This window comes from Colias philodice, chromosome 7 (genome assembly GCF_061535455.1).
Source record: "Colias philodice isolate Cphi_HAF_F1 chromosome 7, ilColPhil1 Martin Lab GWU primary, whole genome shotgun sequence".
Taxonomy (NCBI): Eukaryota; Metazoa; Arthropoda; class Insecta; order Lepidoptera; family Pieridae; genus Colias; species Colias philodice.
Genome location: NC_143092.1, coordinates 2,229,895 through 2,246,676, shown reverse-complemented (window position 1 = coordinate 2,246,676; position 16,782 = coordinate 2,229,895).

Sequence of the window (16,782 nt, the reverse complement as noted above, 5' to 3'; positions counted from 1 at the left end):
AGTGACTAACGATTAGGTGGTACATTTGTCATTTTGCTTACTCTACCATATAAAAAGTACTCGAATAAAAAATCGAGACAGAAAATTCTTACATCAATAGAGAGATAATTATTAATTAATAATGTAGGATATTTTTAGGGTTCCGTAGCCAAAATGGCAAAAACGGAACCCTTATAGTTTCGTCATGTCCGTCTGTCCGTCTGTCCGTCTGTCCGTCTGTCACAGCCGATTTACTCGGAAACTATAAGTACTACAGTGATGAAATTTGATGGGAATATGTGTTGTATGAACCGCTACAAAAATATGACACTAAATAGTAAAAAAAAGAATTGGGGGTGGGGCCCCCCATACATGTAACTGAGGGATGAAATTTTTTTTTTCGATGTACATACCCGTGTGGGGTATCAATGGAAAGGTCTTTTAAAATGATATAAAGTTTTCTAAAAAACATTTTTCTTAAAGTGAACGGTTTTTGAGATATCAGCTCTCAAAGTCGTAAAAAGTATGTCCCCCCCCTCTATTTTTATAACTACGGGGTATAAAATTCTAAAAAAAATAGAGGTGATGCATGCTAATTAACTCTTTCAACGATTTTTGGTTTGATCAAAGTATCTCTTATAGTTTTTGAGATAGGTTGATTTAACTGTAATTTATTATATTTGCTGCTACGGAACCCTTTGTGCGCGAGCCCGACTCGCACTTGGCCGGTTTTATTTATTTTTGTTTGTATCTTAGTTAGAACTACATAGCTCATTCATAGAGTCTATTATACTATGTAGAGCCTCTATATATCTACTTAAAAAAAACCCCTTATATCCACATACCCTTAGGCTTGCAATTATTTTCCAATTTACTATCGTGGTTAGCTGTATATATATTTTACTTACATATTATACTAACGACCCAGACACTAGAATAATGTTCAGCACAAACTATTAAAATAGCAATCGAATTGTTGGGTGTTCATTTTCAACGAGTATTAAACGTTTACAAATTATGTTAAAGATAATTAAATTGCGATTTGTAGATTATACGCTTTCTGTATAGTGCTCAAAATATTGAAATAAATACTATAATAAATAACTAGAATAAACCTTTTTAACCCGTTAAAACTCCCTACATTATTATAAACTGTTTAAACATTGTGATTCACTATAAGCAGTGAAAGTCACCAATGTCAGTCTCGAGGAAGTTACGTAACCTTATGTAACTTAACCTCTGGCTTGCGTAATGTTCCGGATTGGTGTCATTACACTAATTTTATTGTTTATTATAATTTTTGGATGTGGGACAGGTTTAAATGTTTTTTTAGTTATATGATAAGTCGATCAATTTTTGGGGGTCGTCGACGTCAAGCTGGCTGAAGGATAGTCATAATGTAAATTTAAAACTCAATAAAAAGGGTTATATTAATTTGTATACTTAATATTACTTTCAAATATTAATTGATGCCTTTCGTCTGAGACTTCAGTTGCATACACTGGACGTTATCTCGTACAGCTACCGCTCTACAATATAAAAGTGCCAATCTTTATAATATATACGAGGGGCATGCCAAAAAAAACTAGATACTCGAAAACCATAATATTTATTATTTGTTACTTATATCTATCTTTTCAAAGTATTCACCCCGAGCATGTATACACTTTTCCATGCGTTTAAACCACTTGGAAAACACCTCTGACCACTCTTTTCCAGATACCTCGGAAATTTCGAAATTATAGGCAGCCAATGCATCTTCCTTGCTCTCAAATCTATTTCCTTTCAAATTTTCTTTAATTTTGGGAAACAAGTAAAAATCACAAGGTGCCAAGTCAGGAGAGTATGGCGGGTGAGGCAGGATAGACACATTTTTTGAATTAAAAAAATCAAGTGTTCTGGCGGACGTGTGCGCCGAGGCGTTGTCGTGGTGCCAAAGAAGGTGCCGGATTCCTGACTTCGGTCGCTTGTCACACCAAGCTGACAATACTGAGGGGGCACAAATTGACACATACCACTCAGAATTAACTGTTTTTTGATCCTCTAGCACTACAGTAGCGATATGACCGGTCTTACAAAAAAACGAGGCAATCATTTGTTTTTGCGTGCTGCGTGCACGACGACATTTCGTTGGTGTTGGTTCATTATCGAAGCACCATACAGTCGATTGTCGTTTTGTTTCGGGATCGTAGTTATACAGCCATGTTTCGTCACCTGTAAGTATATCGTATACGTTTTTCTTCTCGCCTCCGTCGAATTTCTCTATCATAAATCGGCACCAATCTACCCGGCGGTATTTCTGCTCATCGGTCAGTTTGTGCGGCACCCATCTTGAACAACGCTTACGGAGAGAAAGGTGATCATGAATAATGGTTTGCAACGCTGCTGATCCAATACCCAGTTCTCGCTCAAGCTCTACATATGTAATTCGTCGGTTTTCGCGAATAAATTTTTCAGTTGCTTGAATATTTTCTTTAGTGACTGCGGTTGGCGGCCGACCTGTCCTCGCTTCATCTTCAAAGCTTCCCCGTCCTCTTTTGAATTCAGCAAACCAATTAAAAACTGTTGCTCGTGAACAAGCAGATTCACCAAAAGTAGTAACCAAAAGTTTAAAACATTCTTGCGGCTTTAAACCTTTTTTTATAATCATAATAAATCATAGCGCGAAAATCTCGTCGATTGAGTTCCATTGTTGCAAGCAAATTCCCGCCAGATTGTCACAAAAATAAGCCTTTATGAGCAAAAAATATTTGAATTCAAATATGTTCCATATTTAAATTTGACACTAAATAACTAGTGTTTACGATGGTGTATAACTTGCCAGTATCAAATTATTAAGTAAAGAGCATCTAACAACTTTTGGCATGACCCTCGTAACATCCTTCCAAGATTTGATTTACGTATAGTCTAAAACTCATCAAAATCGGTTCAGTCATATTCAAAAGTTCACATGAATGCACCTGTATTATGCGTATTATGTATTAAAACATTAAAGAAAAAATTAGTTGTCTGTAAAGTCGGTTTACTGACGATAGTTGAACGTGACAACGTTCGATTGTGCTTCTTTGTCGCTCGTTCCGCGCTCTCGCTTGCACTTCAAGCCTTACATGGAACGCCTCAGAGCGAGGTAACGCCGCATGAGTCATGTTTTTTTCGTGCGTGCAGCCGGCTCTATCGAATTATAAGACGTTGTCACGTCAAAAAGATTGTAACGTTAGATCGCTGCCTTTTTACATAACTTTAAATACGAATGCTCTACACCCATGCAATGGTGCTTTATACATTATATTATTTAATACTTCTATAGAGTTTTTTACACTTCTTCACAAATCCCATACATACACAAATCTTGAATTAACGCACTCCTGTTCCAGCTAGTTATCAATTCGAAACACGCAGGCTGTCGTGTAACGTCCAGGCACGTGGTCGATTACCTTAATAGGTCCCTTCCCTCATGTACTGTATTGTTCTCAATATAACTATTGCATTATTGTATTGGCTGATGAACATGTTGGATAAATCTAGTAATGAAGTAATGGAGTGTTTTAAAGAAGTCCGTGGGTCTATATCTCCATCGTCATTTGACTGAGTTTAGAAATGAATTCAATTCAAATTATTTATTTGCGTTGAATGTGGTACAATATGGTACAGTATGATTTACAGATTTTATTACATATTTAATTTTTCCAGCACAAATGAAGGTGAATATTGTGTGCTTTGTCATTAATTGATGGCGTCCGCCTCGCCCATGGTAAAATTGACAAATTTTCAACGAAGGTAACGTAATTTACTGATGCTGGGTATTTTTGGTAAGTATTCATTATTTCCAGGATATATCGCAATGCCAACAAAGTAGACAATCTTTAAAATATTGCTATATTTCGTTTCACAAAGCGAGAATGAGTTCAAAGACTTCAGTATAAAAAGTGTTGGAAAAATTCATGTTTATTAGTAATAACGGGCATCGATTGCTACGGTTTTTCATGGAAAAAATACTACCACACACATCTATATAACAGCTTAAACATCTATTCATCACACGAAATACCTACCCAATTAGCACATAAATTAATTGACCAAAACACCCCTGATACATTGACCTCGCCGCCACCAATAATGAGAAAGTAATAGAACAAATTGATGGTTTCCAGCATAAAAACCTTTGAAAGCACTTGGACATCACTTAAGTTGTTACAAGTTAAATCCCTTGCCTCAGTCAGGTACCCTCGATACTGCTTTAATGGATAAAATTTTTAAGTACCCATCGAAATCATGTCGAACAAGATGCAAACTCCTTTGAAGCCTGAAGCCCTTCGATTACAACTTTGTAAAATCGAATTAGGTGTATGGAAATGTAACTTTTATTACAATGCAATAGAGCTCATGAAATGAAAGTGTTGGGGCTAGATAATTTATTAAAAAGAACTGCTAATTTATTAATGAGTGATTGAGAGGTGGACTGGTGTAGACAAGAATTAAAATTTTATTTCTATTTCAGCGTTGAAAGATATCTGCTCATTTCTCTTAGATATTTATTTAATCGAAATGAGCAATAATATTATACCATTTAATATAAAGTAATATAACGTGATAATCAAGGGTAGTAATAACATTATTCTATAAAAAAGAAGAGATCATTTTACATTAGAAAAATCTCCAAAATATGAATTCAATAGTTGTCTACATCTTCCTTCATCTTTATTTTTATACAAGTCAACTACTGGATACTATATTATAAGATACTTTTATACTTACTCTATTTTTGGATACTATACCTATTATTGGAAAATTGTTATATAATCCTAATAATACGACAATATCGGCTATATTAGGATATCATAATTTCTTATATTTATCACACTAATAAATCGGGTACAATATGACAATAAATTATCAGCAGAAATAACTGTAATTACCTTTAATTAAGTATAGGAGTTTCCTACTGTGTTAAGAAAGTATCTAATGATATTTTTATAATAAAGAAAGAATAATATGAATAAGAATCTATCCATGCTTTCACTCATAAATTATGTATATATATATTTATTTACAGATGAATACTCTTATATGATACTAGCGGTCCGCCCCGGCTTCGCCGGTGGTACATATGAAAAATAGATGTTGGCCGATTCTCAGACTTACCCGATATGCACAGAAAATTTCATGAGAATCGGTCCACCCGTTTCGGAGGAGTATGCAGACTAACATTGTGACACGAGAATTTTATAGATAAGATAATATAAGTAGTATAAAACATAATATATATAATAATTTATAAATATATAATCTATGTATGTGTTTTGTACAAAACATTTATTTTACAAACCACAGGATTACCATTAATCTTTAAATTTGATATATACAATATTTAATATTATATAGGTACGCTTACGTTTTCCTACTTTTATAAAACATTTCTACATATTTCTGGGATATTTGTCTGTGTCTAATGTCTTCAAAGGATATTTTTATACTTGACATCTTAATATCGTGTAGTCTAAAAGTACTTCAGTTTGATTTGATATTCCCTTACACGCGACCGCAAGAGGTCCTTATAAACAAAGCCTCCTTTAGTTAGAGATTGCTGTTTTATTACTACGTTGAAGTATAGTTTCAGGTAATAAATCTTGATTGAAATTTATGGCATCACAATTTAATAAAACTTTGTGGGTTGTATTCGTTAAGGTTTGTTTTTCTTGTTCTTAGATTGAAATAAAATAAGTTACTATTGACATTGATAAGTTACATAGTTTGATATTTATAATGATTTAAATGGAGCTCATAGACCGACTCTTAGACTTTCCAATTTATACGATGAGTCCCTGTAGAGTCTGGAGATATCTTGCCTTTCCATATTTTAAGATATTATCATTAATTCGTTTTGATAACATCATGAAGACTGTAGAAGACGTTGTAGATCTGGTGGGATGCGTGTCTCATACCATATTTACACCATACCTGAAACCATAATAAAAATAAGTTGTCCACATACCTGATTATGCAGAAAATAATTTATCTACGCATTAAAGTGCATATAAATTACTTTACAGTTATTTTTAAACAAATATTTATCACATTACCTGTATAAACTTAAGATCACCATTATTATAGTGGCGCTGGACGACACTCGTGTTTTGTTTCCGAAGATCTTTGAATAATGAGAAACTTTCCCTTTGAGTACAATGCGGCAAAGTCGTTTATTCTCGTATTGTATGCACTTTTCAGTCAGGCGCTGCAAATTGTAACTAAATAAATTGTAATTATCAGTATGGTAGCCGCTCACCGCTTCACACGGGCTGACCGGTGATAAAAAAAGCATTGCATATGTTACTTAAAATTTAAAAATGAATTAAAACGTTTGTATAGCAAAATATCTGCGTTCAGCTTTCAAATGGTTATATACTTATTACACTGGGGTAGATCCCTTTAAAAATAATAGAAAGTGCAAAAAAATCGCAGTCGGATGAAACCCATTAGAAAAGGAGGGGAATATGATGAAAATTAAAGGAAAAATAAATTACGGTCAATCCGAGTTCGGGAAGAGGGAGGGGGGAGCTTTTAAGAGAAAAAAATGGTTTCTCTCGATTTCCGACAAAACTACAAGTCCTACGGAAAAAAGTTCAATGGCAAAGTTGTAGGTAATAAAAAGATCTACAACTTTTGTTTTGACAATTTTTTCGAATAACCTCAAAATTTAGGTGAAAATTTCAAAAAACCAAGTTTTTGGTTTTTTATTTTTATCTACTTCAAAATTTATTTTTTTTCTACGACATTTGGTGGAAACTTGCTTTATTATGTCCCAAATACACTGTAATTTATTTGATTGAAAATATTTATTTTTTCGCCTTATTTTGAATTAATACCAAAAAAACAACCCAATTTTCAATCGAAAAGTCACCCGTCAAAATCTTTTTTAAAAAAATTGGGGAGCCTTTTATTCATTGAAATCTCTACTTTCATATGGTGTAAAAAAAATAAACATTACCATAGTAAATGTTCTCAGGAAATGCATACAAACCGTGTGAAAATGAGCTTTTACTTAATCAGGCACACTTCTCAAACTACCTGAAATGTTTTTATCGACATCATTTTGCTTTTGAATATGCTGTAAAATATTATACTTAGAACAGATAATTTTTTTTCTTTTGAAATATTACCGAAAAGCCGATACAAGAGAAGATATAGAGTTCGAGAAGTGTGCCTGATTTAGTAAAAGCTAATTATCACACTGTTTGTATGCATTTCCTGAGAACATTTACTATGGTAATGTTTATTTTTTTTACACCATATGAAAGTAGAGATTTCAATGAATAAAAGGCTCCCCAATTTTTTTAAAAAAGCTGATATTTTGACGGGTGACTTTTCGATTGAAAATTGGGTTGTTTTTTTGGTATTAATTCAAAATAAGGCGAAAAAATAAATATTTTCAATCAAATAAATTACAGTGTATTTGGGACATAATAAAGCAAGTTTCCACCAAATGTCGTAGAAAAAAAATAAATTTTGAAGTAGATAAAAATAAAAAACCAAAAACTTGGTTTTTTGAAATTTTCACCTAAATTTTGAGGTTATTCGAAAAAATTGTCAAAACAAAAGTTGTAGATCTTTTTATTACCTACAACTTTGCCATTGAACTTTTTTCCGTAGGACTTGTAGTTTTGTCGGAAATCGAGAGAAACCATTTTTTTCTCTTAAAAGCTCCCCCCTCTCTCTTCCCGAACTCGGATTGACCGTAATTTATTTTTCCTTTAATTTTCATCATATTCCCCTCCTTTTCTAATGGGTTTCATCCGACTGCGATTTTTTTTTGTTTCAAAAATTATCTACTCTAGTCTATATAGATAGTTCTTTTGAATCAGACAATACGTTTTTGAATGAATTCGTTGTAAACAAACTATAAAATGCTTTGTGATAATAATGTTAATACTTGGTATTAGGTAATACGGTGCTGCTTATTCAGATGAAGGAAGTGATAATAAGCGCACTCAAACTCAAACATTTTCATACAAAATAAACACCAACAATACAGACAGACCGGAGTTTCTAGGAAAAGAAAATATGGAATGATATTTGCTTGTAGAAAGGAGACTCCACGTAATTATGCTAAGAAATATAAGTTAATAAAAGCTACAGATATTTTGGGTATCATTTAGTAGTTCTAATAATACTTGTTCAATTGGCCACGTGTAAACGTCCTTAACGAGAATAGAACATTCGGGAAGGCAAAGAAACAAAAAAAGTTAACTAAAATTATAGAAAATTATCAACTGCATATTTCTTGAAATGCATTCTTTTTTATCATTCATTCAGCCGAAAAACCTGCCAGGAGCTTTCATCATTTAATACCATTATCAGAAACAATATAATACACAATACGTAATTAAGTCATAAAATTATCAGATTCCCGAATAAAGGGGATTATTAAATGTATAATAAATTGACCCCGAAACAGGGCTTTGATATCCCGGTTAATGAAAGAGGACCTAATTGGCCGACAGTATGTAATTAAATGTCTGTTTAATTCTCCCAACTAAAGGAGACGGTAATTTCCGTGACGTAAAACCAATATGAATAAATTTCTGGCGAATTTAATGCTTAGGGCGCTTGTGCACTACAAGGAATTTTACTGACCGGCATTCCGATTTTTTACGGTCCGGTACGGCACGCTATTAATCTAAATGCTAGCTTGTCCACTATACGTAATTTTACTGTCCGACATTTCACTTTTCCCTATTCCGGATGGTTTTTTGTGTCTACAAGTCGCTGTACATATAATTGTTTTCGAATGCCCACTTGCTTGGATTTTACTCTTTTTACAGCATATGCCAATTGAAAGTAAGCTCTTGTTTTACTTCCTTTTAGCTGGCAATGTGATTTGAAAAGTCGGTATTGTTATTTTTATATACATTGACCTATAATTATTATCTAAGTAAGTGTTGGTAAGTTAAATTTCAAGTGGGAATAGCTTTAGCTCCTCGTCACCGATTAAAATAAATAAGTGAAACACGCATTTTAAATCTCTTACGGAACTTTACTTTTTATAGAATAATATATCTTACGAAGTAATATAATATTTCATCTTCTATATTTTTAAAGTGAAACTTTTATTACATCGTCTCAAACTTTTTGGTCTGTGTAGCGCATGTCGCGTGTATCGCGGCTGCCGAGTAGGTATACCTACTCGGCAGCCGACCGTCACGCGACATGCGCTACACAAAGCAGTGTTCGGAACCGTTCGAACAGTTTCACTTTTACCGTGGTTTCATAAAACCACACAACATTTATTTTTTACTCGTTTCTTGTAAAATGCAAAAAAAATATGATAGCATTCTACCGCCAAACTTCCTTGAACTGTACCGCACTGATCCGAGTAAAGACGGACAGGTGCACAAGCAATTCATCGGTTTTTTCATGCCACACCGGACCGTAAAAAATCGGAATGCCGGACAGTAAAATTCCTTGTGTCTGGGCGACTTTAATTTACCCACAATTGGCGTGACGGGCATGTTATGGGTTTGCGTTGTCATATTTATGAAATAAATTACGTTTGAGCAAATTATACATGGGTTTACATCTATAACGTTCTAGTTGCCAAAATACCTTGGTGCCTTTTTATAAATCTGTAAACATCTGTAGTTAAAACGGTCTTTAAGAAAAATAACCTTTTATAACCGTTAGTTAATTCACGGATAACATGATGATTCATCAGACTGTCACCTTTACGAAACAAACTCACACGTACCAATATCAAACATACCTTTTCACAGCATCGATTAAAAGATTCAAGTTGAATGCAAATCCAAGCAAGCGTGGCCATTCAGCATTCACTATCGAATTTGTCCAACCCCGCATCCATTGTGCCACTGAATCGAAAACAAGTTGAACCATTGCGAATTCTGATCGTCTGATTACTGCCCACAGGGACGGCTGTTAATAGACGGGGGCCCGGCTTGGCTTCTCTGATTGAATATAAGGCTTCATATGTAAGACGTAATGAGCGTGTTCTATTTACGATACGTTTGCGATTTTATTAATATCGAATATGTGATTTTCTGGGTTCGTGGAAAATTAATTTGGATGGAAGTTCAATAGGTGACAGCAGATTATTAACCCGCCATTGGTGACGTGAATTTGACTTACAGCGTTGGTGACCCCGGTCTCACGCACCGGGGTTTTTGACTACGAGTTTATCTGTAATTTACGGTTCATGCTACTTTTCATTGGGATAGATATAAAATTTGATCTTTTATTGTCAATAAAACATAGGTATTTAATAAATCAAATCTCTTTTATTAGCATAAGACAACATCTTTGAAATAACTAAAATTGTCAAGTATTTTAACAACTTTTTTTAAAACTCAAAAATAAAGCATCAATCTTAATTATTTAACAGTAAAATTAGGCTTAGTCAGTCTTATGACACTGAAAACATAAAATGAAGTAACATAAATGGTAATACTTCGACCAAAAAAAAAATATATACAATACTAAAATCACTCATCTTCTACAGCCAAACAACTAGAGCAAGTTATTGGTACTACGTGCGATCTGGTTCGAAATTATCTGGTTCGAAGTCACTTCCAGATTCACTTTCCGATGACGTATGTAATCTGTCCTCATCAGATACTGCTTCTTGCAAAAGAGCCTCGAGACGACACTGATTACTTTCGTAAGACATGCTGAAACAGTGTTCACAATTTGAACAAAAAACACGGAATTTCTTGTAAAATATCGATCAAATCTAGCAAAACGCTTACTAATAATAGAATTATATGATTAAACTATAAATTACAACAATAGCTTTATCAAAATAAGTAAAATAAAAAAAATACACAATAACCATTTTACTTACTTAGTTGGTGACGCCGGTCTCACGCACCGGGTTTTGGCCAAAACTCAGTAACGTGCGCCCGCGTCGCTGTCGTGGGGTAGGGGTAGGGTAGGGGGCGCGAAATTAGGCAGCTACTCGAAACCACAGTGCAATTCGATAAACGGTGACAAAAATATTTGGGTTTCTTTAACTGCCCGGTCTCACAGACATATGAGGTCACCAATGGCGGGTTAAATAAATATTACATTTTATGAGAAATACACATCAAATATTATATAAGAAAAAACTAGCTTACCACCCGCGGTTTCACCCGTGTAGTCAAAGAAAATCTCGCATAGATTCCGTTCCAGTAGGATTTTCCGGATAAAAACTATACTATGTCCTTTATCAAGTCTTATCTGTCTTCAAAATTTCATGGAAATGGGTTCAGTGGTTTATGCATGAAAAAGAGACAGACATAGAGTTACTTTCGCATTTGCAGTATTAGTAATAAGAAATAAAAATATCTTTAGCCATTTTAATAACTTTAAATAAATAACTGTGAAAACGAAAATAGATTGCCAAATATATTGGCGACATATTGCCAATACTTGTCCATATATTTTATTCCCAGTAAAAATTTCGGTAAGTAGGTATCTTTATTGGAACCAAGCGGTGACCTATTATGTCAACGCTATGAAAATGTGTCAACTGTCACATTAATTAACGTCTTTTGGCGATTATATTATCATTTTCAGTAATCAGTATGTCAAATGAGGACCAAGCTAACAAATATCAATGAAACAATAAGTACACATAATAAGTCTCGTCTTGTGTTTTGTTATTGTTATCTCCAATTCAGAGGTGATTAAAGGGAAATTATTAGCCTTTGTTTCTATTGTTCGTCAGAACAGAGACGAAACGAAATATTCACTTAATATATAAATTGTTATTTTTGGGAATCTTGTTAAATATCGATATTCAGTAAAATGTAATAGGTATAATACAGATTTCAACAGTTTTGTCATCAGGCGTCTGTGAATTGATTTAGAATTTTGCAACTGGTAAATATATCAAGAAAACGAAATAAAAAATACAGCCATATGAATTCCAATAGGCTGTGTGAAACTAGTAAATATATCAAGAAAACGAAATAAAAAATACGTGTGGCACTCGGGGACTGCCGCGGTAAAGCTATTGCATGCTATGCCTTCAAGCCACACCTTCGCGCCCGTCGGAGTGGGGAGCGTGAGGTTTTTCGTTACTAAATTTCTGGATTCGGTCCCCGCGCTCAAGGCCCGCGATAGAAGCTATGCAATAGCTTAAAAATACAGCCATATGAATTCCAATAGGCTGTGTGAAACTATCATAATAATATTATATTATGTACAATACCCAATGGTATTTTATGATCAAATGAACAAAATATCAACTAACGATTAAATACTAAAAACTTCGGGGCCCAATATATCCCACGTCAAGTACAGCCCAGCCCTTCCCGAGTATTGGATTTATTTCGCATGTTTATGCATGTTTTACGTCTCGCTTGTCCACAGGACAAGTGAAATGGAATATTTATTTTGTATTTACAAAATGTCGCATGTACAATCAGCAGATTACTTAATGCCCGTCAACATGATTATCTCCGCTCGATTCAGTTGGAAATGGAAAAACGATACAGCTTTTGTATTATCAAAATTGCGATTCGCTTTATTAATTTCAAGATAACAAAAGGAAATAATTATGTGGCAGTTATTGATATTGCTAAATGTAAATGAAAACGTGATGTTCTGTTATTATTTCACATACATATAATTTTCATGACATGGCTGATGGCTCTATGTGACTATAGGGAACCGATAGCCTACAAACTAAACAAGCATATTTGAATAAATTAGGATTGCCTCTTGTTGAAATTGGACCTTCTCCTTCTAAAGGCTTTCACCTGTGTTCTACAGTATTAATTTACATTAAAACGAATAATTGTTAATTTACATAAAGATCGATAGACGATAGACGATCGTGTACAATATGTACTTCAATATCCATTTAAATATAAAAAATCTGAAAGAGACCTCCTTAATGATGTATCGGAAAAAATATTAACTAAAATTCTATGTACTTTATGCGTTGCCGTGTAAAGCCACGGGTCGAATATATGTATGATAAAATATGAATCTTTTGGGTATCATGCATTCATAAATAGCATTCGAAACACACATAATAATTATTAGCGTCAAGCGAATTCAAATAATCTTTGACATTCTGCATGAAAAATATCTTCATGAGAGCACAATGTAACAAACATTAGGTAATTGGAACATTCCCGAAATAGTACTTGATTAGGCAGGTGTTAGCACAGATCGCAGTGCAAAATTATTCCAAATTTAGGCGTAATGTTTTGTTGCGTAGTAATAATTGGGTGCAGAGGCGGATTCGATTTGAAATTCATTGTTTCGTAGACGTGACGCAGTTTATTCGACGGTCTATTGCAATAACTGCATTGTTAATACACCTGTATTGCTATGACTAACTATTATACAAATGATATATATTAATACACGAATATGGAGGTATGAATGAAATGCTATTGAAATTGTAACAATATCTACGTTCAATTATTAATTTATTAGGTACTTATTACGTATTACTTGAACATTTAATAATTCCTTTGCCTATTTTACGTATATGAGGATAGGTACTGGGGTATAAAATCTGCATTGGAAAGGACACAGAAGGTTGATAACCAATTTGATTATTGAACATTGTAATAAAATCGTGTCAACATTTTGCTTCAATTGGGCTTATAGACTTGACAATGTAGTGTAAAATTATAGCACAAGGAAATCAAATACACATACAAAGCAAATACTGGACAATAGGGGTCAAAATCGCCTGCACCTCAGACGATGTTGATGCTATTTGCTTGAGCAAACAGACCGCGTCTTTGTCACCTTTCAGAAAGTTTCGGCTTTATTTTTTGTAGCTGTTGTTGCAATTTTTATACTAACTCTTCATTCAATTTGGTTACACATAAAGACGTTAAAGTAAGTTTATTCCCCTTAGTTACATTTGAAGAAGTTATTGTCATCTTCGTATGAAATAAGGAATTACAGGCATAGCAAAGATTGTGTTATAATATTAGAATATTTTGTATTTTCTTCAAATTATACTTTCGCAGTTATAACATAAGTTCTATCTTTATAAATTCATTAACATAGGTACCTTTAGTAAATTTGAATTAAAATTATCCTACGGCTACTTAAAAACAATAATAATCGCCCCTCATTATGTAACTGTTTCGAGTTTTAATTAAATATCACAAGAGAAATGGCCGCTACTGAATTCGGGTCACGTTTAAAATATTCCACGGCTCCCTCGAGACAAACTACGACAGATGACATATCAAATAATATTATAGCAGAGCGGTTAAAAGTTTGTAAAATATCCTAAAGACGCGTCCCGGCTACTACCGAACTGTCCTAACTTTAAGTTTGCACCACCTGGGATGGGTAGGGTTGTCAATTGAGAATTTTATTTGACATTTTGTTATAGGTATACACAGTTTTTCAGAGTCAGTGTGAGCTGAAAGTTTCTAGGTTAAGTCTCGATGGAGGTTACAAATGAAATATGTCGTAGACTGGACGGACACATGCGTTGGATAGATGTTTGCTTGTAAAGAAAAATCAGTGAAACACATCTTAAGTTTATTTTCAGAAACAAGACCGATACGCGTTTCATTGATTTTCTTATCGCAAATTTAGATGATCTTTCTATACGGTTTGATGGCATATGAATACATTACTACTTGTTAAGAGTGTTCAATTTCTAAAAGAAGATAATATCGAGATTATATTTTTATAACAAAATAGTTAAATACTGAAAGATTTTTCAAATAATTCTACATGCTTAATACATTTATCTACACAACTCGACTCCACAAGCATGTTAATAAACTATAAAAATCTCTCGTGGCTCAAAACAAATAGTAATTTGTAGTTGAACTAAGATTCATGCAACGTACGAATAACGTTTTACGCGTTATACTACATAACCAAATACACAAAGGTAATACAAATATTTCGTTATATGAATCTCATGATATTGCCACGTGCATAATCGAGTTTAGTGTGGCGTGTGATTGGCGGGTGTCATTACCGTACGCCGAATTGTTTGCTGAACAATAATGTCCTAAGTTTTATGTAAACAGATTAAACGCGTGTTTTAACGGTACAATTTTGGTAATAGCCGGTTAATTGGTTACCATTTGGGAGAAATAGTTCCTCTTACGAGTCACTATACTGTGTAGTGTTAAAATAAGCACGATTTTAATTATTTTCTGTTTATGTATCTGACATAAAAGTAAAGGAGAAAAAATTTGCCTTTATTATTCTGTCCAATTGTTTTTATATTGTCGGTGTCAAAACTAATTTAACTATTAAATTAAAAGAATCAACATCATTAACGATTCGTCTTTCTCTAAAATGTTATTATAATAATTAGCCAGGTCCACACAGAGCGAAGCAGCCTCGCGAATTAAATTAATAATTAATTGTAATTAGTATTAGTATTGTAGTAATTGCTGCACGAAGCAGTTCGTTCTATGATCTATTGAGAAAATCAAGCCTTTTAAACATACCCTGTAGCTAAAGATATAAAACAATTAAAGGTGTAAGCGTTAATTATACACCCTTATACAAATAAGGAATTCCTATTTAAGGATAAGGGCTTAATTCTACTTTATTAAGGAAACCTTTGATACCATTCTGAAAATTTCTCCAAGTATATTAAGCCTTACTTTACCCAGGGTTATGTTGTCAGGATAATCAACTCTATTCATGATACAAGGTTCACAATATGTTTGGATAAATGTTCAAATATTAAATAAACCTAAAACATATTAGAGACAGCCCTTGGGCATAACAAAGCGGTACCAGGAAGATAGCGAACGACTTATTAAGGCTGCAAAAGGTTGAGTTAGTCTGCGTTGAATTTGTTCACATCTGTTTGTTTGTTTTATTGCTGCGTGAATTATGAATTTTCTTTGCATTTTAACTAAGTTTTGCCACGGATTCAGTAGAGAGTAGATACTTACGATATCAGGTAATTAAGACCATATAATATTATGTGTTTACATCAACGCATTGAATAGGAAGGTAGGTAAGCGATATTTTGTAGTGTAACCTAAAATACTCTTTTCGAGTATTTTTGATAACGAATAAATGAAGCCCTGTTTAAAATAAATAATACTGCAGTACTTTCAAAGATACAAAACGTTAAAATTCGGTTTATAAATAACATTCACAACATTGACTTGTTATTGGAACTAAATATTTAATTGAAAATGTTATCCTTTAGAAATTTCTTTGAAGAACTACCTATATAAATGATGGATGATTGATATTTATTTAGATGCTTATAATTTCTAAGTATTAATTAGTTGGCCATTCATCAAAGCAATTTGTAAAAAGGAAGAAAAGGTTAGGAGTATCTAATTTTCTGAATACACAATTTGCTATCAAAGAAAATACTATGATTGCCATCGAATTTCTTTTAGATTCGTAAAAATTAGAAAAGCCTTACACCAAAAAGTCAAGTTGAGAGTCAAAGTGTTTTTATTGTTGTTCAATGCCAGTTCGGAGCTCGGATTGTATTGAATTGAAAGCTTTGAAAAACTGATTCAAAAGGCTAAAAATAAAAAGATATTTAGAGACCTTTTTCATGTATTGGACGCATTTACGGTCTGTGAGTGTACAATCGAATTTATTCATGGTTCATTTCGCAATTAGGCATGCGTTGTATATGTTGTATGGATTTTCTTTTAAGCTTCGAGTTTTAAATTATTTCAAGCGTGTTTTTAATTGAGTACATTTTCGCATATTATGTTTATGATGAGAATACAAAAACAATCAACTTCAATTTTAGTACCTATTCCATGTTATTTAATACATAGTTAGAGCTAGTGATTAAATACAAAAATAAATTGTATTTGG